At 42.8% G+C, this 21,314-nt stretch overlaps 1 protein-coding gene across 1 annotated transcript in view; it reads left to right on the plus strand.

The window, feature by feature from the left end:
- The first annotated feature begins 117 nt into the window (after positions 1-117).
- Positions 118-21,314, plus strand: part of LOC102372737 (period circadian protein homolog 2-like) — a 73,482-nt gene continuing 52,285 nt past the window's right edge. Inside the window, 1 exon segment of the mRNA XM_006028077.3 lies at positions 118-258. The gene's annotated coding sequence lies outside the window, so the exon portion shown is untranslated.

The raw sequence follows: 21,314 nt of genomic DNA on the forward strand, positions 1-21,314 counted from the left end.
GGGGCGGGGGATGAGTGGCCGCGTCCTTCCCGGCCTGGAGACGCGCTGTCCCCCGCGGGCGGCTGATCCCGCTGCTGCGCTTTCTAACCAGCCTGTCCGCGTGTGCGAGCGCCGGGCGCAGCCGGGTGGGTCCTGCCTCCCGCCGCCGCCTCGGGGAAGGAAGCGGCTCAGACAGATGGTGCCGCCGGGTGCGGGCAGAGGGCGGCAGCAGCTCTGGCGAGACGCTGGCTTAGCAGGATGTCAAAGGAAACTTGCGTTGTTAAGTACCCGAGGGCTCGGGCTGCCCCCTGTGTTTTTGTCTCTGAAACGCGTAACTCCGAGCTCTGCGGTCACACGCGTGTGAGCGCTTCCCCGGGCGCCGCCTGGCACTCGGGTTAGTCCGGGCCTCGCCGTGCGGCACTGCTGCATGCACCGCCTGGCCCGAGCTTGAGCAGGAGACGAATGCTGCTTAAAAGCCCAGGGCACTGCCAGTGCTGGCCTGTTTGTCATCCTGAAACAAACCCCTCACTTTCAGCTGGTTGAATAGTGATTGCTTGACAGCTGTTTTCCATTCACTGTGCTTATAGGGAGTGCATTTACAATAATGGTTAGGATGTGACTGCATGACAGCAGAGGTTCTCAACTTTTTTTTTTTATTATTCCTGAGGCAGTCCTCTTGGTTTTCATGAACTTCTAGGTTGCAGAGGGAAAAGTAGAGCGATTCTCCTGTTGTAAAGAGCTGAGACTACAGTAGGTCAGATTGTTTTGGGCGTTACGGATTCCTATTTTAAATCTGGGTTTATTTTCTGATTCATACGAAGGTGTTTGCACACCTAAGAGTGCTAATATTGTGTGACACCCTTCAAAGGATCTCACGGCAGCCCGGTCAAGAATCATTGAGCGAAGTGGTGGTTTTGTAAACCTAAGTGAAGCCAGAAGCGTGTCCTTAAAACATTATGCTTCTAGTCTGAGGAATGGGAATTTGCCCTGTTAACACAAAGCAGATTTCAAAGTTGTTCCTGTCTGTGAAGCCAGAGACTCTGATGTGAGGGGACATCTATGTGCACAGAAGACTTGGCCTTTATCACTTATTTGTATTATGAGTGTTCCCCTGCATCCCATTAGGACCCACTCATTATTCCAGTTACTGTACAAACAACATAGGAAGCATAGGTGACGTGTAAAGGGGGTATGGGGGGGCATGTGCCCCTCCCCTGAGGTTGGCCACCTTCGGCTTCTGTGTGTGGTCACTGCTCATCACCCCTTCCCTCGCCAGCATCTGTGAGTGGTCCCCGCTCACCACCTCCCACCCCCCTTGCTGCCAACACTGCCATTGGCACCTGCAGGTGGTCCCTGCTTGCTGCTGTGGTGCCCCGCCCCCCCCCCCCAGTCTCAGGAGGCACCAGTTGTTTATGATAGGAAGTACCTTGAAAAGCAGAGGGTCTAAGTCAGGGGTGGGAAAAATATTGCCCATGGACTATATCTGGTCTGCCAAGTGAATTTGTTCTGCCTGCAATGGGTCCTTCTGTCCTGCCTGTCCCAGGTGCAGGGGGCAGCCCAAGCTGTAGTGCACGTGGCCTATACTGCTGCCCCCAGGTGCGCAGCAGGTGGTGTGGTGGCCTGACACGCTTCCTGGCTGTCACTGCCCTGGACCTGGACCTGGGCACCCCAGCCTGTCCACCCCACACTCACCACTGCGGGTGGGACCTGCGCAGGCAGGGCAAATGGCTGGGCAGATGGGATGGGGCTGTGGACAAGCAGGAGGCAGAGCTGGGATCACAGGGCAGGATCATGAGGTAGTAACAGTGAGGGCCAGGGGCCAGGGGTAGAGCCATAATCTGGCTGCATCTCTGATGGGTCTTTGTCCTTTCCCTTCTACAGCAGTGTTTTAGTAGGGGACTTTCTCCAGATCTGAGGGTTTGAGAAAGGAGATGGTAGATTGGCCAGGGGATGAGACTTAACATGGATAAGGCCAACATTTGATTTCCACACCCTTCTCTAGAGCCACAGACTGTCTACCAGAGGTTGATAGTGCAGATGCCATCTTGTGTAGGTATTTACACACTATACAGTGCTGATTCTGTTTGGCACCTTTAAAAGGAGCCTCCTGCTACCATTGTTGAGAACCAGGGAGTTACAGAGTAGACAATGACTGAAGGATTCTGTGTACAGAAGCCGTTTATATAGTTAACAGATATGCAGATTAATTTGATGTAAGCTGTAGGTAACAAAGTTGGACTGGCATTGTTTAATGCAGTTTAGTGAATTATGCATTTATCTGCCATGCATACAAGTGTGTTGCATTTTTTTATTTATTATTTTTCACTCAGTAATCTAATGACCAGGGTGTTTCATACTTAAATAAACAAAAAAGACCTCTTGCCTCCTTTCTACCACAAAGATCCTTCTTTTTAAAAAATAAGGCTTTGTTTTTGTTTACTGTGGTTTCAAATAACACACAATGCTATTATTACTGAAATACTGTGGAAGGGGGCATTGTCTGTGTGCATTTGATCATTTAATAAACTCATTTTTGCTATTCTTCATCTACTCCATGTAGACCTCATAAAATAGAAAGAGAAGGAACCTACCTGTAGAGCTTCCAGAATGGAACTTGTTGAAAGGACTTGAGTGGCATCTTAGGCTGTTTGTTTGTTTGTTTGTTTGTTTGTTTTTATTACACTTATAAATTGACTAGATTTCAGTTGTCAGTGTGTCTTGAACCACCGAGTATGTTTGCAGGTGACATTACTCAAAGCAATAAATAGCTCTGCGTCTGCTTCTAAAGGATGTTGAGGACAAATCCTCAAGGACACTATGATAATTTTGACAGTGAGGCCATAAGTGTGTGTTGAAATGCAAGTAAGTTAAAATTTGGATGTGGAGCTTTGCCAGACCAGAACCTGTTGTGACAGGTTCAGTCATACCAGCAAAGACTTGCTTTACTTGGATCCTGATTCTGTATTAGTAGAGTTAAGAAAGTATTGAGTGTAGGCCCTCAATAGGGTATAAAAACAAGTCTTTAAAAAGCCAGGAGTTAAAACATAAACTAAGTTATTTGTCAGTTAATGTGTTAACCTCTTTAAAAATAATAGTGAAATATGTTATTAAAATTGTGTCTGCATGTGCAAGAAGTACTAGGAATTAATGTCTGCCTTCCCTTGAATTAAACTTTAAAATGAACTTTTCACGGAAACTGTTATACAAGTGAAGGTGACCAAAATTGTTGTTGTTAAAACTCTGCCAATTTCTTAAGTGTAAATAAGAAAGCAGAGGCTTGTGTCTCCCAGCAGAGGTCGTTTTATTGCTAGATCCCATTTGGGTGTTTTGGGCACTACTAAAATGAGTGACAGTCTGAGTTTTGATTAGAAACTTAATCTCATCATAGTGATGATTTCCTCTGAATAGAATTATATTTCATTTGTTTAATGTCTTAGCTAAAAACTGGTAAATAAGTGTGGATATATCCTGAATGTGACCTGGCTTTTTCTCTGATTTCTTATCTGATGACCAGAAAGTCTAAATTGCATAGTCTAGGTTGATACAGTATTTAAAAGAAACTAGTTACTTTCTATGTTTTCATTTTGTTTTGCTTAAATGCACTTTTAAAAGTCTCTAAAAAGAGCTTTTCAGTAACACAAAGCACTTTTTTCCAGTCAGTCATTTGTTTAATTCACAGTACCTTTACACTACTGTCTCAAGAGCTGTTCTAATTGGCCCGTGTTAAAAGGGAACAGCGTGATCTTTTGAAACTGTTGTGTGCTTGTGCCAAATATTATACTATAGAAAAGTTCCCATTTCCAGAACTGCCTGGTTACCTAGTAATTATGATACATAGTAACATGACAATTCAGATGTTATAAAAAACTTGTCCTTCAGATTTTGATTCAATGAAGTAAATCCATAGAGGGTTATTTTGGGTTTTGTTGTTGGGTTTTTTTGGGGCAGGGCAGGGGTTACTACGTTGCAGTTTTAGATTCTGCATGCAGAGTATACACAAGAAGCACTGTTGGTTCTGAAAAGTAGCTTGAACATTTTAGAAGCTGAATTGTGTTATTAGATGTATTATCTGATCTCATCTGTGTGTGACGGAGAATTGGCTACCTGTGCTGGACTTTGTATTACAGTTTTATTTTTTGTTACACTGTATTCAAGGTAGCAAAGGAGATTTGACATGGGAGAATATGATGATGTTACATTTTTTTTGTTTGATTTAATGTTTAAGGGTCCAGAACTTTTTCACCGCCATTACAATATCCATTTCAAACTCACTTTTGTTCATAATGAAGTCCCTTGATTTATTAAATTGGAGATACCCTATGTGCAGCCTTGGCTGCAGATCAAATATGTCAGTCAGTGGTAGGGAAGGTGTGGCTTCCCTGGGAAACAGACTGTTCTCTTGTCTGCCTCTTCAGCTTCAGGCAGGCAATTTTTTTTCCTAGCTGTAGGAAAAAAAATACGGGACAGAAAAAGATGGTCTTCAGGCTGTCTGGGATTCTCCTCCTCATAGTTATTCTTTGTGCCCTAACTGGGAAATAATTGGATACTTCAAATCTCCTTTGACTTGCTGCTGATTAAGTACCTTCCTGAAGATATTCCTCTGCTGCGAAGAGCCAAGGCCAAACATGTGTGTGTGTTAGGACATGGTTTCTTGTAGCCCCCTTTTTATGAGTAGTATCAACATCTCATCAGGGCCATGTCCTCAGTTTGACAGTAGAGCCCTGCTTTTTGTGTGCGCCTAATCCAGAGGATTAAATGAACATTGAGGTTCTTTCCAGTCCTGTGGTTCTGTAGATGTACCCAAGCTATTAAATTGCCTGATTGGGGAACTGAGATCAGTCTGATGTAGTCTAGTTGTGGCAGCACAGAGTTTACCATGGGCTAGTTTACTTTTTCTCCAGGAGGTTTTGCAGTGCTGAGTGAGCTCTGTGCTGCTATAGCTGGACTGAAGTAATGCCAGGACTATACCTTGGTAAAGGAGTTTTGTCTCTTAATGATATATCTGTGCGTCTCTCACCTGAACTGCAAGTTCGTATAGTCTTTGTTTTTCCTATGGGATCACAAGCCAAGGAAACAAATGGCTTGTCTTGTTGCAAAGATGACCAAAGATATTTTGTTATAGACCTTTAATTTCCGCATCAGAATGTTATAAAAATTTGCGTACAGGTAGCACCGGTAATTCTGGTTAGAAAACCTTGCTTCTCCAATCTTACTGCGTACAAAGACTTCCCATCTGCTTTTCATCCAAAAGGGAGGTGATATTACAAGTGTCATTCATGCCTCAGAATCCAGATAATCTGTGTAGTTGCCTGGCTATTAAACCCCTTAAACCAAAGGGAAGGTGCAGAAACTATAATGTCCGTACTTTTTTGTCTTCCAAGAAGAAGCTCAGCAACTCAACTTCAACCTGGCCCCTGAATGTGCTGTCAGTTGATACTAGGAAAAGGGTTTCATTATTGTATCTGCATGAGTACCACAGATTTTTGAAATTCTTAGAGATGGACTTGATTGATGCCTGGCAGTTCAAGCATTTGGAGATCCAGGATATTTGACAAAGCAGCAACTTGGTTCAGCAGGCAGGTAGTAGATTTCATCTTTTCAGGTGTCCAGAATTTTGAAAGTTACTTCTATTGTCTATGTGTTTTGGGAGGACTTGGTTCTTCTCTGAGATTTTACGTTGCTTCCAGTGTCATTAGGGCTCCTCTGTTGGAACTGTGAGGGCTGGGAGCGGTCCCAGGTTCTCGGGGGGGCGCGCGGCGGGCTGTGGCCAGCAGCCCTGGCACGCGGGTCGGGGAATGCAGGCCGGCGGGCTAGAATTAGGCATGGACGCTTAGCGGTTGATTAAAGATTATTTTACTTACACCGAAGATGGTCGCGGTGCAGGCAGGAAAACTTGCTTGAGTTGCGGTTACAGACAGAAAAGAAGAGAGGCGGACAAGAGTTCCTTTCATGCGAACCTCTAGCCCAATCCGGTTGAAGGCTCTAAACACGCGAGCCCGTCGCGTCAACCGAAGAAAACAACTTGAAGCAGAGAGCTCTGGATACACTCACACAAAGTTTGCTAGGCTCCGTGGAACTTGCGCGCAGGGAAGGGGATCGTCGAGGGATCGTTCGGCAACGGGGAGAGGCCAGAGGTTGATCAGACCCTTATCGCCTGCGCTGGGTCCAATAGGCTCCTCAGCGCTTAGAGATCTTCACAAGACGTGAAGTTCTCCTCCTCCAGATGGTTGTGGAGTCCTCCCTTGCGGGGTTCTCCTTGGAGTTCTCCAACTTGGGCAGAAACCGCTCAAGCCTCTTATACGGCTAGCAAGCCAATCGCTAGCCGCCACGTGGGAATAATTTAGAACTGGCCAATAGTGGGACACAAATTTGCATGCAGGTGGCGGGAACTCCTTTGCACCGGGGTTTTCTCTTTGCAACTGAGAAATGCACCCTGCAAAGAAAGCTCCTCGTGGCGGGAAATAATTTAGCAGTGCCGAAGCGCGCACACACAAAATCACACCCTTGGGTTGTGACAGGAACAAGTCATGATGTTACTTTCTAAGCATTAAAAATAAAGCCTTTTTGATAGCAACCAGTTCTTAGGTTATCATAGTAGGAAGATCTTTTTCCTGAAGCCACAATAGTGCACCTTCTTAAAATGTAAAGTGGTGCTCGGAACTAACGATGCCTTACTAATAAAGGTTAACTCCAGGATTTCAGGGCGGTTGGAAACTGCCCTTCTGGTTAGGTTTGTGATGTCCCAAAGAGAAACTTAAAGCTGTGGAGACATCAATCATGTATCTTTAGGGTGCATGTTCACTGCACAACTTTAATTCAGAAACTCAAATGTGCTTTTCTGCTGTTATCATCCCATGTCCAAGGAAAAGAAGCCTTACATTACCTTGACCACCTGGAAGCTTCTAGTTGTAGAATACAAGTACCAATATCAGAGCTCACTTCCTTGGAGCTGTTGTTACTTCATGGGAAGAAAAATAGTGCATTTTATATTATAAGGATATACATAAAGCAGCCATAATTACTGATACCATCTCTAGATTCTGCAAGCTGAACAGTGAGGCATCTGATGCTGCCTTTGGTCTATGGGTGCTTCTCATTACAGTAACTCAGTAAATGTTAGAGGAATGTTTTTTGTTCATTTATTTTTTTTATCCCATTTCACAACTATGTATAGTTGTATATGCTTTTCAAGTGGGTACTTCTGTGAAAGTCCAAATGTTATCATAGGAAAGTAGGGCTGGAAGAGACCTCACAAGGTCATCTAGTCCAGTCCCCTGCTCAAGGCAGAATCATCCCTGACTAAACCATCCCAGCTAAGCATCTGTCTAACCTGTTCTTGAAAACTTCCAAAGGTATAGATTCCACAGTTTCTCTAAGTAGCCTGTTCCAATGCATAACTGTGCTTGTAATCAGAAAGTTCCTCCTAATCTCTAATTTAAACTTCGTTTGCTGAAGCTTGAGGCGATTGTTCCTAGTCCTGTTCCATGTGGCCACAGCGCAAAAGTCCATCTCCATCCTATAGTTCTAACAGCCTTTCCTCTCAAGTCTTGCCTTTCAGGCCCCCATTCATTTTTCTTGGTCTGTGTTGGACTCTTTCCAGTCTGTCCACATTATTCCTGAAGTGTAGAGTCTAAAACTGGTCATAGCACTCACAGGTGAGGCCTCACCAGTGCTGAATAGAACAAAAGTATCGTTTCCCTTCATTTGCAAGTGACAGTCCTGTTAATATAACCCAGTACACTATTGGCTTTTTTGTTTTGCAACAAGAGCAAGCTGCTGGCTCAGATCCATTGTAACCGCCCCCAAGTCTTTCTTCGCAGTAGTGCATGCATTTATTCTGTCCCAAGTGCAGAAATTTTCCCTTGTCCTTGTTGAATCTTGTCTGATTTGTTGTGGACCATTTCTCCAGTCTATCCAGGTCATTCTAGATCCTGGTCCTACTGTTTGGAGTATTTACAACTCCACCCAACTTTGTGTTGTCCATAAATTTGTCAACTGTGACTTTTTGATCCCATCATTAGGGCTGTGCAAAGCTTTGGTCGCTGATTTGATTCAGAGGAGATGTGGCCTGATTCGGCGTCCAAATCCGAATCGAATTGGGAGACCCATTAATTTCTCCAAATCAAATTTGAAGCCTCCAAATCAATTCGAAGAGATTTGAAAATTCAGCCATAGATATGGCTTTATTTTTTTTTTTTCTACATACCTCAAGGTACCAGGCGTGGCTTGTGAACTCTGAGATGGTGGAGCGGATGGAGCATTCCATGGGAGCATGGTGGAGGTCCCCCATGCACTCAGCATCTGACCCGGAAGCAGACCAGAAGTACTTTCGGTCCACTTCTGGGTCTGCCATGGAGTGCACTGGGAGCCCTCCACACCCTCCCCCCGGCTCAGAGACTGGTGCCTCCTGGGTCTGGGGGGGGTACTGGGGGTCCCCCCGTGACCAATTGCCAGGCCAGGGGGCAGGTCCCCTGCGTGCTCAGCGGCAGACCCGGAAGTGGACCGGAAATACTTCCAGGCCACTTCTGGGTCCACCGCTGAGCGTGAGGGGGGACCCCCTATGCTCCTGTAGGACACTCCATCTGCCCCACCATCTCAGCATTTACAAGCTGCGCCTAGTACCTCAAGGTATGTAGAAAAACCATACAAAGCTGATCTCTGATTCTCCGAATCAGAATCGAATCTTCAGATTCGGCTGAATTGAATCGAGACAGTGATCCAAGTCAGCGAATCAAATCACTATCCCCCAGATAGGGCCGTATCTGAATTGTATACTGTCCGCTTCGCACACCCCTACCTATCATCCAAGTTATTAGTGAAGGTTTTAAAAAATACTGAACCCATGACAGACTCCTGGGGACCCCCACTTGTTGGCTCCTTCCAACAGTTTGTGGACTTTATAACAAACTGCAGATTTCATTGCAAACACAAATAGAGGCAGTCCTTGGACTTGCGACACAGTTGGTTCCTGAAAACCGTGTCTTACGTCGAAACGTTGTAACTCGGAGCCAATTTTCTCATACAAAACAATGTTGTAAATGGGGGATCAGTTCCTGAACCAAGGCCCGATACCCTATTTTCACCAAAAGTACTCCAGAATTTTGTACTCGATCAATTATACATGAGTAATATAGCTACATTAATATATTTATATTGTAAATAGCAATCATATCGATTTGGAAGGACTTCTTTGAGGTGACTGCTGGACTTTTTGAAGGGCTCTTGGTTGGAGTCTTCTCAGGAGTCTTGGCTGCAGGTTTTTCTGGAGTCTTGTCTGCTTTCTTAAAGAAAGTGTCCAAGGAAGTTTGGACAGATGTTCTCCAGGGAGATGAGCGACTCAGCAAACTTGTTCGCTGGCATGGCATTGCATTGGATCAAGTATTGTAAGTCGAAACTGGCGATGTAAAGTTGAAACAGGATGTCAGTTTACAAACGTTGCAAGTGTGAAACGTTGTAACTCAAAACATTGGAAGTCGAGGATTGCCTGTAGGAACATTTACTTGCACTTGACCTGGAAATTTCTCTTTTTTGGTGGGGCAGGGTGGGGTGAGTAATGCAATCACAGGTTCATTCTTTCCTAAATAGTCATAGTAATTCCTTTCTTTTCCCAAATAATTGAATTCCATGATTTCCTGCAGGATAGTTTTGTGTGGTCTGAATTTATCTCTGAGATCTAGAGTAGGCTGAGATGTCCTAGATCAGTGGGGATGAACTTTTTTGGCAAGAGTGCCATAAGGATGCCCCATACCCTCTCTGGGTGCCACTGATCCTTTTCCCCTGCCAAATCTATTGCTCTGTCTTCTGCTCCCTGCCTTATCTGCTGAGTGTTCCCTACTCTCTACTTCCTGCCCTGCCTGCCACTGTTCTGCCCCCCCCCCCCCCAGTCTGCTGCATGCCACACAGGCTGCCTGTGCCATTTGTGGCACACATGCCACAAGTCAGCCACCCCTGGCCTAGGCTACAGCAGTGTTTCAAATTATGATGTCTCAGAAGTAGAGCTACATATGCAATGAGTGTGATCTAGGTCCAAAGCTGCATTCAATTTTCTGAATTTGTTGACAATGTTACTTCAAAAATAAAAGAAACTTCAGGTAGAGGAGTTTTTCTATTATGAAGTGAAGGTAGATGTATTTGGGATTTAGGAGCAGTGCATTTGTTACACTGCAAAGCTTGACTGAGATCAGTGGTAGCATACAGTGTGAGTAATAGGATTATGTTGCTGCCTACACTTTATATTCATTATAACTGTGATACAGGAAGGAAAGGTAAAGTATTAGCACCACCTCTGCATATGACATTTGCTGCTTTTTCCACTTTTTCCTGTGTTTTATCCCTGGCGTGTCTTCTTTTGGCTTCTATGCCCCACCTACTAATTTCTTTGCTGCTTCTGTCTTGGTTCTTGTTAGCTTCTTCTCCTCCCATCCCAGTTTCCCTCTGTTTATAATGTTTTTTTATAATGTGCAAAGCAGTTTTATATTGTTCATTTTTCTTTAGACACTGCATGGTGCCTACTCAGTTTCCCTTTTCAGTACACTATGACTAATCCTATTAATTTACCTTGTGTGTAGAGTGCTGTAGCTACTACTGGCATCAAGCCAGACTGTTATGTTTTAAATTGATGACGCAAGGGCTGGAAGAATACACTGATTGATTGGGCTAGGAGTTTGGCATGTATGTGCTAGTTCCTCTAAACACCTCATTACCTTTATAGGAACATCTTGCATGCACACTTTTGTTTAAAACATCTAGGTAGTTGAAATATCAAATTTTGCTGCTAGAAATATTGAAAGTCCAGTTTTCTACTGAGTGTTCAGATGGGAAAAGACCCTCTTTCCTAGAGAAGGATGACTTGGAGATTGAAGTGTTGTTGTGGGACTTTAAAACCGTTCCTCTGGTTCCTGGTCTGTCATGGGCCTCCTGTGTGACCCAAGTTATGGACATAGGAACAGTTTGCCTTGGGGTAAAATAATGGGACTTGACTGTCATCTATTCTATGGTAACTGCCTGTGGGCTTGCTCTGATCACACGATAAGTGGAAGCTCCTCTATTAATCTTTACTTTACCACAGAGTAAATGCATGCCCATGGAAATTACTGTAGAGCAGAGGTTCTCAACTAGGAATCCATGACCAGGTTTCAGGGGAGCTGTTATATTTGGCACATTTATGATCTCTGAGGCCAGCTGGGGCAGCCCATGTCTGGGCTGAGCCTCCTTCTGCTGCCAGGTTCATGGAAAGGAGAAAAATGGCAGAAACCATGCATTTCCCCTTGCAGGCTGGCAGTGTTCCAGCCTGCAAGGGGCTGCTTGGAGCTGGGGGGAGCAGAAAGAGGCCAGCCTGGCAGGGGGCACCACATGTATGTGTGTGCATGTGCCCACATGCACATGGCAGCCAGGCAGTGGTGGGGAGCAGCTCCCATAGCTCACTGCAGGTAAGTTGGGGGTGGGGGGGCATAGGTGGTGGCAGGGGACACATTCCTCCCCGCCCCCCGCCCCCGCTTCCTTCCAATTTGCCATGCCTCCTCCATCCCATACCTTGCTCCCTGCTGTGGATTGAAAGTGAGGGGTACTGGCAGAGCCAGAGGGCTGGGGGTTGGGAGTGTGAGGGCAGGGCAAGTCCAAAAAGATTGAGAACTGCTGTTGTAGAGCATGTTGATTTAATACCCGTCCTATACTACAGAGGAAGGCAACCCTTGCACCATGCAGATGCACAGACTATGCCAACCTAAGCTAAAGGACATGTCCTAGCATAGCTTCTCTGTTTCATTTGGTGCTGTCCATTTATACCTTTAAACAGGTATAGGGGTTTCATTGCTGTTCATTTGTAAAAAGGGAAATAGGATTTAGTAAATATTAAATAGGTCACGCAGGAAAGGAAATGATCCCACAGTCTTATTTTTCAGATGTCAGTAACTGCAAGTCAATTGTGGGTGAATTAGAGTATTTCTTGTTATCTCTGGTTTGGTGTTTGCAGTGTAAAGCTAGACTTTTATTTTACTTTTAAATAGATTTTAATAAAAACTGTATTTCTCAAGTCATTTTGTAGAGTTTACTTATTTGTTTTGTTGGGTTGTTTTTGTTTTGTTTTGTTTTTTTTTACAGGACAGTATTAATTGTAGTTTCAGACCTTTATTTGGAAAGAGCCTAATTAGCACATTCATTAAGGTGAGTGTCTTACTTATGCTTTTCCCCCCAAAATGATCTGGAGTATGTGCGCTCTTTTTTTTATTTATGTCGTTTATGTACTTCTTTCTTTTGCGTTAGATAATACCTAAGAGCAATGGAGCATCTCCATACATTTAAACCTTTTTATAGACGGATACTAAAGAACACAGTGAATAAAGTTAAAATCGGGCATGTGGCAGTAAGCTGTTTTCTCCCACTAGAAAGTGGAAACCCTCCGTTGTTGCACTGAATACCAAATCCTAGATCTGTGTGTGTGGTGTTGCTCTTCAGTCAGATGGCTTTCTATTACTTTCAATATTCTGGATTCGTCTTAGAGTGAAAGAATTGTGGTGAAGACTAATTTTGGGACCAGAGAATATACAGGCCTATCTGAACTGATCTGTGGAGTTGTGGCTCAAAGAATGAAATGGAAACAATTCTGCTGTCAACTTGATTGAAAACACCAAGCAGATTTCAGAATATAAGTGCATTCTGGGTCAGCTTACACACCCCAATATTAGTTTGGATGTGTTTTTTCTTCAAAAGTCCCAAAAGACTTGGTTTTAATTCCTTCCATAAGGACTGTTTTGTACTTTTGAAGAGGAGAATTGCCTTTCTAAATTAGTTCAATAAAAATCTTACATATGAAGATATGAACAAGCAGATTCAAAAAATAAGCTAAAGTTGCTGAAATGGTGAGGTGGGGGGAAGAATACTAGGGGCAAGGTTGTGAAGAGTCTTGAAGGTAAGGAGAGGCTTGAAATTGAGGTAGTGAAAAAAAGTGTAGCCAATGCAGAGTTTAAATGAAGGGCTGTACGGTCCTTACAGGAAGTGTAGGTGCAACTTCATTTTTGAGTTGAGGAGGATAAGATTTGTGGCTGGTGATACTTGCACAGAATCTGTGTTGTGAATTTTATTTATAAAGAGGCTTACTGTAATGTTCAGTTATTACAGTTAAATTATCAGAAATATGATCTGTTTTGCTACAAAAACTTTCATGGATAGAGTTTTTAAAGCTGACAGTTTCACAATTCTCTGTTTTAATACTGCAGGTGTGACTTCTGTTCCCTTCAAAAGGGGATTTGGCAAGGATCCTGTAATACAGGTGTGTCATCTAATGCAGATTGTTGACTTTCTGTTCATATTTGAAGTCTTCCTGGTATGTTGCCCAAAGTCTTTATGAAACTTGGTATTAACATTTCAGATAAACTAATTGTTTATCTTCAGCTCACTATTGCTTGCATGCTTACCAAACTAGATTTCCTCTGGTGGAAGGGCCCTTGACAACCAACTTGCTTAGAGGAGCTTTCCTCTTTTCTGTCAAGGTTGAGGCAGAAGGTTCTCATTTTGGGATGGACTATTAACCAAATGCCATAGCACTAAATAAAGGCACTTGCATATACATATTTTTTAAAGCTCTAGGATTTGTTTTTGGGTTGTTGTTTTTTTTTTTAACAAACTTAAATGATGTTTGAATTGAAACAAACAGGCCTGAAAATGCCTCCTCTGCAATGTAAGATGCTATGCATCCTCCATATTGCTGTACTTGAAGATGTAGGTTGGCACTGCCTCTTCAATCTCAAATAAGTCTGACATGACATAACTTTTGCTACTCAAGTCAACTAAACTGAAAAAAATTTTTAACACTGAACATTTTTATGAAGGTAAAAAATGTACTTTAAACTTTTCCCAAACATCTTAGTAGGGGGAAGCCTGTATTAAATGTCCCAACTGCAGCCTAGGAAGGACTCTGTGAAACAGTCCATCTTCCAATATGGATCTCAGTTTTAGTTGAGTTTAAATGAAAATGCCATGGCTGATGGCACATGGTTAAACTAGATGAAAAGTATATCGCTTCATGGAGAAAAGGCAAGTGATTTTTCAAAGGCCTCACTTATTCAAAATAAAAAACCTTTTCAAGTGGAAGAATTAGGGTAATGTTTACAGGGAGATGGTAAGAAAGGGATGCTGCCAGCCACAAGGTGGCAGGGATGGGAATGGAAATGCTGTATGTTAGGGGTGTGCGAAACGGACCATATTTGACTCGGATTCGTCCCGAATCATGGACAGTGATTCAATTTGTTAATTTGGATCGCTGTCCCTGATTCTATTCAGCCGAATCTAAAGATTCGATGCTGATTCAAAGAATCAGTGATTCGGCCATAGACACAGCTTTAAATGTTTTTTCTACTTACCTCAAGGTACCAGGCGTGGCTCGTGAATGTTGTGATGCTGGGGAGCGTCCCACAGGAGTGCTCAGCAACGAATGGGAAGTATTTCCAGTCCACTTCTGGGTCTGCTGGGGAGTGCACAGGGGGGTCCCCTGCCCCACCCCCGCCCAGTGATTGGCCATGGGGGTGGGCCCTGGATGCCAGACCCTAAGGGAGGATGCAGGGGGTGGGGGGGATCCTGCTCCCCAGCAGACCTGGAGGTGGACCGGAAGTGCTTCTGGTCCACTTCTGAGTCTGCTGCTGAGCATGCTGGAGACCCTCCTGCACTCCTGTGGACGCTCCATCCGCCCCACCATCGTAGCATTCATGAACCACCTGGTACTTTTGAGGTATGTAGAAAAAGCATTTAAAGCTGTGTCTGTCTGAATCACCGAATCTCTCCAAATCGTTTCGGAGGGTTCCTATTTGATTCATAGAGATTAAAGGGTCTCCTGATTCGATTCAGATTCGGCCACCGAATCGGGCCAAATCAAATCGGGGACTGAAGCTTCACATAGCCCTACTATATATAAAGATCATGCTAAGTCTTGTGGCCAGAGCATACATTTGGGAAATACAGAAAAGGGAGGTCAAGGATATAAGGAATTAATCTGTCCACAAGACTACATCCTGTAGTTTGCGTACCTCTAATAGAAGAAATTCAACATTACCCTTTCTGATCAAGTCGTTAATGCTGTAACTGAATTTCCTGCCTTGCCCTTCTGAAAGCTGCATTAACTAGTATTGCATGTTGTAGACTGGAATGCTGTGAATGAATCCTTCCTTCCCAGTCGGGCCAACGTAATGGGGTGTCCTTTAAGAGCCAGCTGTAAAGATACCACAGTTTAAGATTAAGCTTGCTAACATCAACTGTTTCCTACTTTCATTATCTTGTGCTTCAAATAGTACTTGTAACTTTCTTTTTTCAGCTGTTAGCCCTTGATACTCAAAACAAGTTTGTTTTTTCACTACTGAAAGTATTTTGAAAATGATGTAGCTGTCTGTCACCTAAGGAAACGCAGTGTGTTCTAACTATTAACTTCTCATGCTATCAGTGTGTGCCAGATAACTATTAAATTTTCCAACATAGCTACAGTGCCTTGGGTTTAATAGGAAATTAGTCTGAAATTTGGTCTTTAACTTCTTACTTTTCCCAAAAGATGGTGAATAGTGTATATATGCATGGTGGGTTTATTCCTCCTCCTAAAAGTATGTAACAATACAGGACTTAAAAAACGCATTTACCAGTCTTAATAAAAAAACCCTTAAACTACCAGTTTCTGTAGAATTCAACCTTTCATTAAAAAAAGAAAAAAGATTATCCTGCAGGGATACATGAAACAGGATTAAATGAAAATGCCATTATTCAAAATGAACTGATTTTAAAAAGGCAGTGTTGCTTTTTTGGAGTTGACAGGCATGCTGATGATTCACTGCACAGTAAAATTTCTTTTGTCACTTTTATCTGCTGTCATTGAGAACCCCTGTGGCCAGTGATTAAAGTCAATTCGAGTTGTACCGATTTCACTTTGCTGCAGAGCATGGAGGATTTGGAGAGGGAAGAAGGAATGTCCAAATCCATTCCAGTGTTCCTTGTTTGGGAAAGACATAGGTTTGAAATTGGAATCATGTGCCATGATTCATGGCACCTGAAATATTGCAGGGCAGCCCGCTGGTAGAATCTGTGTTCTCTGCTTGACTTTTTTCAGAAGCTATTTTGGCACGTGAGGGACAGATTCTTACCAAGACAGGGCTGCTGGGCTGTGCTGCAGCAGTTTTTCAATTGTCTAATACATTTTTTAAAGTCCGACACCGAGCCTAATGGTATTGGTGATGAGACATTGAAAATCTTTAGGCCAAACCTGGATTGCCAAGCAAGTCACCTAACTTTTCAAAGATGCTGAATACCCATAGCCCTTACTGACTCAAATGAGTAATTTGCTTCACTAGTAGCTGCAGATTTTGGCCATTTTAATTTGAAAGAAGTGATATCTTACTTCAAGTCTGTATAGGCTGAAAAATTCGGGTTCATCAGCAGCATGGTAAGATTCATGTTTTGTCATTTACAGAAGTTTTTACATATCAAAACTTGAAGGAGTTTTACTGAAATCCAAGTGTATTAGAACATACCGCTATAATATCTATACGTTTATTTTGCAGGATGATAACAATAGGCTATCTGAATAGGGTTGGCATAACTGTGGGGAATCATTTTTATATCTTGTGTTCTTCAAAGGTATTTGAATAGGACACTGTTGAGGGGCCCAGGTATTTCTTTTATATTTTATAGTTTTCTGGACTTGGTAATGGACGAGAATTACCAGTAGAAGAGGAGACACAGTTTAAATACGCGTGGGAGATTCCGGACCTAGGTACTTCATGTTTTTGATGCTAGCTGGGAGGGAACCTGATATACACTTATGCCAACCTTTCTTTAAAAAAGCAGATAAGGAATGTATGTAATTGTTCCAATTTGTACGAGTAGAACGTTTACGTTTTAAATGGTGTTTTATTTCCAATAACATAGGTATCCAACACGGTTTTGGGATTTGCATATGAGATGGGAGAATTAATTTTTCCCATTGCCTTTGGGGGAGGAAAATGAGAGAGAATATCTTAATTTTTAAATCCCGTCTTTTTCTCTCTCTCGTAGCGTGTAGCATCTGCTTTGTTGGTTTGTTTATGGCTGAGGATTTTTCTTTTATATAAAATTCTAGTGTTAATTTTTCTAATTAAAATTATGCCAACAGTAACTTGCAAGAAGATGGGATGTAAACAAAAAAATTATAAAGATTCCTTGTTAGTTTTATTTTAAAACTAAACAAAAAAATCTTTACAATAAACCCTTGCTCCATATTTAGGTATGAGAGCACAAATATCTTGTTACTTTTTTTTAAGTGTCAAAGAATGTCACAATAGAAATAGGGTATTTATTCTGCTTTTCTCCTCAGCTCACAATTTATAAGCCCTGACTGTTTCTGTCATTAGTCTTTTCTAGAGGGACAGGCCACTTGTCTGTTTGCATTAAGCTCCTTCTCATTTTCCATGGGTTTTTTTAATTATTCCTCTCTTGCCAGGTATGAGGAATTTTTTTGTATTGCCTGGTTGCCCAGACAGTATGTGTTCAATATACATTTTAATCCCTAACTCTTTGTTTAAAATAGGATGGAGTATCTAAATCATTCCTAGTTGTATGCCATATAACAATTGGAAAATATTTCCAAAGTTTCCAAAGCAGCCCTCCAAAAAGAAGACATCTGGAAATCTTAGCCATCAGTAAAAATTACATCTGACTGCACATTTCACTGTTATAAATGTCTTATCAGTACTAACGTATGTTTGGTATGCACTGTTTGGTATTACAGGACTCTGTTTAAAAACAAACAAACAAACAGTCAAGCTATTAATTTCATAGTTTCTAAGATTAGTAGGGACCTGAACAGATCAAGTCTGACCCCCTGCCCTGGACAGGAACAAGTGCTGGGATCATAATACCCCAGCCAGATATCTATCCAACTTCCTCTTGAAGACCAAGGTAGGGGAAAGCATAACTTCCCTTGAGAGCCCATTCCAGAGCCTGGCAGCCCTAACCGTGAAGTAATGCCTCCTGATATCAAGCCTGAACCTGCTCTCAATTAATTTGTGGCCATCATTCCTTGTTATCCCAGGTGGTGCCCGGGGGAACAGAGCTTCACCTATTTTCTGTTGGTCCCCCCCTGGTGAGTTTATAGATGGCCACCAGATCCCCTCTGTCTTTTCTTGTGGAGGCTGAATAGATTTTGGCCCTTTAGTCTATCTTCGTAGGGCCTGGCCTGCTGACCATGCGAGTGGCGCTCCTCTGGACCCTCTCAATGCTAGCCACATCCCTCTTGAAGTGCAGTGCCCAGAACTGGATGCAGTACTCCAACTGTGGCCTGACCAGTGCTGCATAGAGAGGAAGGATCACTTCCCTGGACCTGCTTGTGATGTAGTAGAAAATGATGTAGAATTTCAGATTTCCAGATCCTAGAAAGAGCTGGTAATTCTAACTGAGGTGCATCATTAGTGCTTCTGTGTTTTGAGGAGATACATTTTTTTTTTTTTGTTTGGTTGTTGGGGTGTTTTTTGTTGTTTTGGGGATTTTTTTCCCTCTTGGTATATAAAGAGCCATTAGTTTGCATAATAGTTTTGCATTAGTTGTAGATATAGGGGCATCTGAAATATTTTCAGGAAAGCAACTATGTTGAGGCAATAATCCCCTTCCCCCACCATATGAAATCAATGGCTTCCAGTTATTGTTAAGAGGTTTTGTATCACAAAGACACACATGCAAGTGAAAGTACAATACTAAGTACAGTTGATGAGAGAGGACATCAGGATAATCATTTGTTAGAACCAGACCATAGTTATTTGATCACTGTTTTCTATGAGTGAAACACACAATGTATGCTCCTTCCTTGGAGCATAAGGATAATATTTCAAGACGTGCCTGTCATCTTTCCGACCACTATTTTTGGCTTCCTTCTCTACTGAGATTGTTCCTATTTGTAATAATTTGTATAGCTTTATGATTGCTTAAGCATTGTTTATACCTCTTCCTTGTAGAGGTGACAAATGAAAGCAAGTAAGACTGAGCAGTTGTGATTTAGCCGTGTAGTAATTACTAATAAGCTTTGTCAAATGGACAAAGTACCTTCTAGAGGCCCCAGTCATTTGTTTGGTGATGAAAAGGATATAAAGTAACTCTTCCCAGTGTTGACAGAGTACAATATAATAGCTTATTTTACTGTCTGCATATGGACTATAAAAATTCCTGTCTAAATTGAGATATTTGTGAGAATATGGAGAGACGAGACAGCAGAGTAACTAGGAGTGGCTGAGCAGGGCGCAGTAGTCCATGTGCAGGGAGTGTTTGACATGGGCCCTTCTCCCCCCTACCCGAGGCACTACGTTTCCTAGTCATGTCTCTGATCTAGTATTCTTTACTTGCTTCCCTCTTGTTTTAAAATAGGCAGATGAAGAATCGTAGAGACTAGGATGAAAACTTAAATTTAATAAAATGGGGGTGCGTCTCCACCAGATGCTTAACAACAAATTAGCATAGTTTACTGTGAAGAAGCATGTGGGACTACACATGCACATGTTTACTTCACAGTAAATCTCCCTAATTCTGGTGCCATAGCATTTGTGTAGACATCTAGCCGGGAGCCAAATCTGTTCCCATTCAGCTGTCCATGAAGGGGCTGGAGATAGCTCCCTACCCACAGGAGCTGCCTGCTGCTGGGGCAGCAGAACATTATCACTGCCCCAGCACCAGGAAGCCCCCCTGGCCCAGTGCTCCCTGCCAACCTCCATGCTAGCACTGGGCGGGAGCCTGGAGCTGCTCCTGGTGGCCACCGGGGCACACTGGAGGGCTGCAGAGAACTGGAAGCAAATCTTCTCCCTAATCCTAGCACGTGTAGATACTAGGAGTATGCAAAGTGGGCCGTATTCAATTTGGATTCATTGATACACATCACTTTCCCGATTTTTTTTCTATTTGGCCGAATCCAAATCTGAAGATTCGATTCTGATTCAGGGAATCAGCAGTTTGGCCACAGATACAGCTTTAAATCTCTTTTCTCTGTACCTCAAGGTACCAGGCATGGCTTGTGAACGCTGAGACGGTGGATGGAGCGTCCCACAAGAGCGTGGTGGGGGGGCCCCCCCGTGTGCTCAGCAGCGGACCCAGAAATGGATTGGAAGTGCTTCTGGTCTACTTCCAGGTCCGCCGCTGAGTGCTCTGGGGACCCCCCACGCTCCTGTGGGACGCTTCTTCCACCCCACCATCTCAACGTTAATGAGTCACCTGGTACCTTCAGGTATGTAGAAAAAACATATATAAAGCTGTGTCTATGTCCAAATGATCGAATCTTTCCAAATCAAATTGGAGGATTCCAGTTCGATTTGGAGAGATTAAAGGGTCTCCTGATTCGATTCGGATCCGGATATTTGGCTGCTGAGTCGGGCCAAATCTCCACTGAATTAAATTGGTGGCCAAAGCTTCGCACAGCCCTAGTAAACCCTTTTCTGTGCAGGAGCTTACTGCATAGTAAAGGTAGGCTGGTGTAAATGCATGTGTAGACATACCCAGTATGTTTCTAAACATACATAGGTCACATTTCTCAAAAATAATATGGTTTGGGATGGGCTACTCGATGCACCTTTTAAAGGAGTCTGGATTTTTGATATCAGAAAATTGGGCCCTTTTTAAGGTTTGTTAATTTGGATAGCTACAAACTCAAGCTAGTTACAAAGACTATATACTTTTGAAAAATGTGGCCAAAGCAATTAACTTTCAAATAATATCTGACCTCAGTGCTAACTGGAGAACATGTGGAAATCATGTTAGGTCAGTTGTTGCACTGTAACCTGTTATTAATGTGCAATTAACTTTCAGCAGAACAACTTTGTTTTTATTTTGTACGTTGGAACCACTGAACCCAGGAATACAGGAAATGGTGTATACTACAGCCATTGGCATCCATTGTTTTTTGCTTTGTTCTTCAACAGCCTCATCAAACATTGCTTTTCAGAACCCAATTCAGATTTATGTGATTTTGTTCTCTTGTTCTGATAGGCTTGAGGAGAAGAGATGTGAGTAGAATTCTTTATCTCACCTGTGTAAAAACAAAGTTTATTTTCTACCTAGGAAGACTTTTACAATCTTTAAATTCTCCTCAGCCTGATGTAGGGTGTATGTGCCTGAAAGCTTTCAAAGAAAATAATCTTTTGCTGCTATTTAGTTGGTGTAATAAAAGATATCGCCTCTGACCCAAGAGCTTTGTATACTACTTAAAAACAAGTACTAGAGAGCATACTGTGGTCTGTGTTCACTGGTTTTCCTCCTACCTTTTGTGTCCCTTGAAATATGTCTCAGATCTGTAACAGAATGTCATAAGGGGAATCTTGGCTGGTTTGGCCCTTTATTGACCTAAAGGTATA

This window comes from Alligator sinensis, unplaced genomic scaffold (assembly GCF_000455745.1).
Source record: "Alligator sinensis unplaced genomic scaffold, ASM45574v1 scaffold572_1, whole genome shotgun sequence".
Lineage (NCBI taxonomy): Eukaryota > Metazoa > Chordata > Crocodylia > Alligatoridae > Alligator > Alligator sinensis.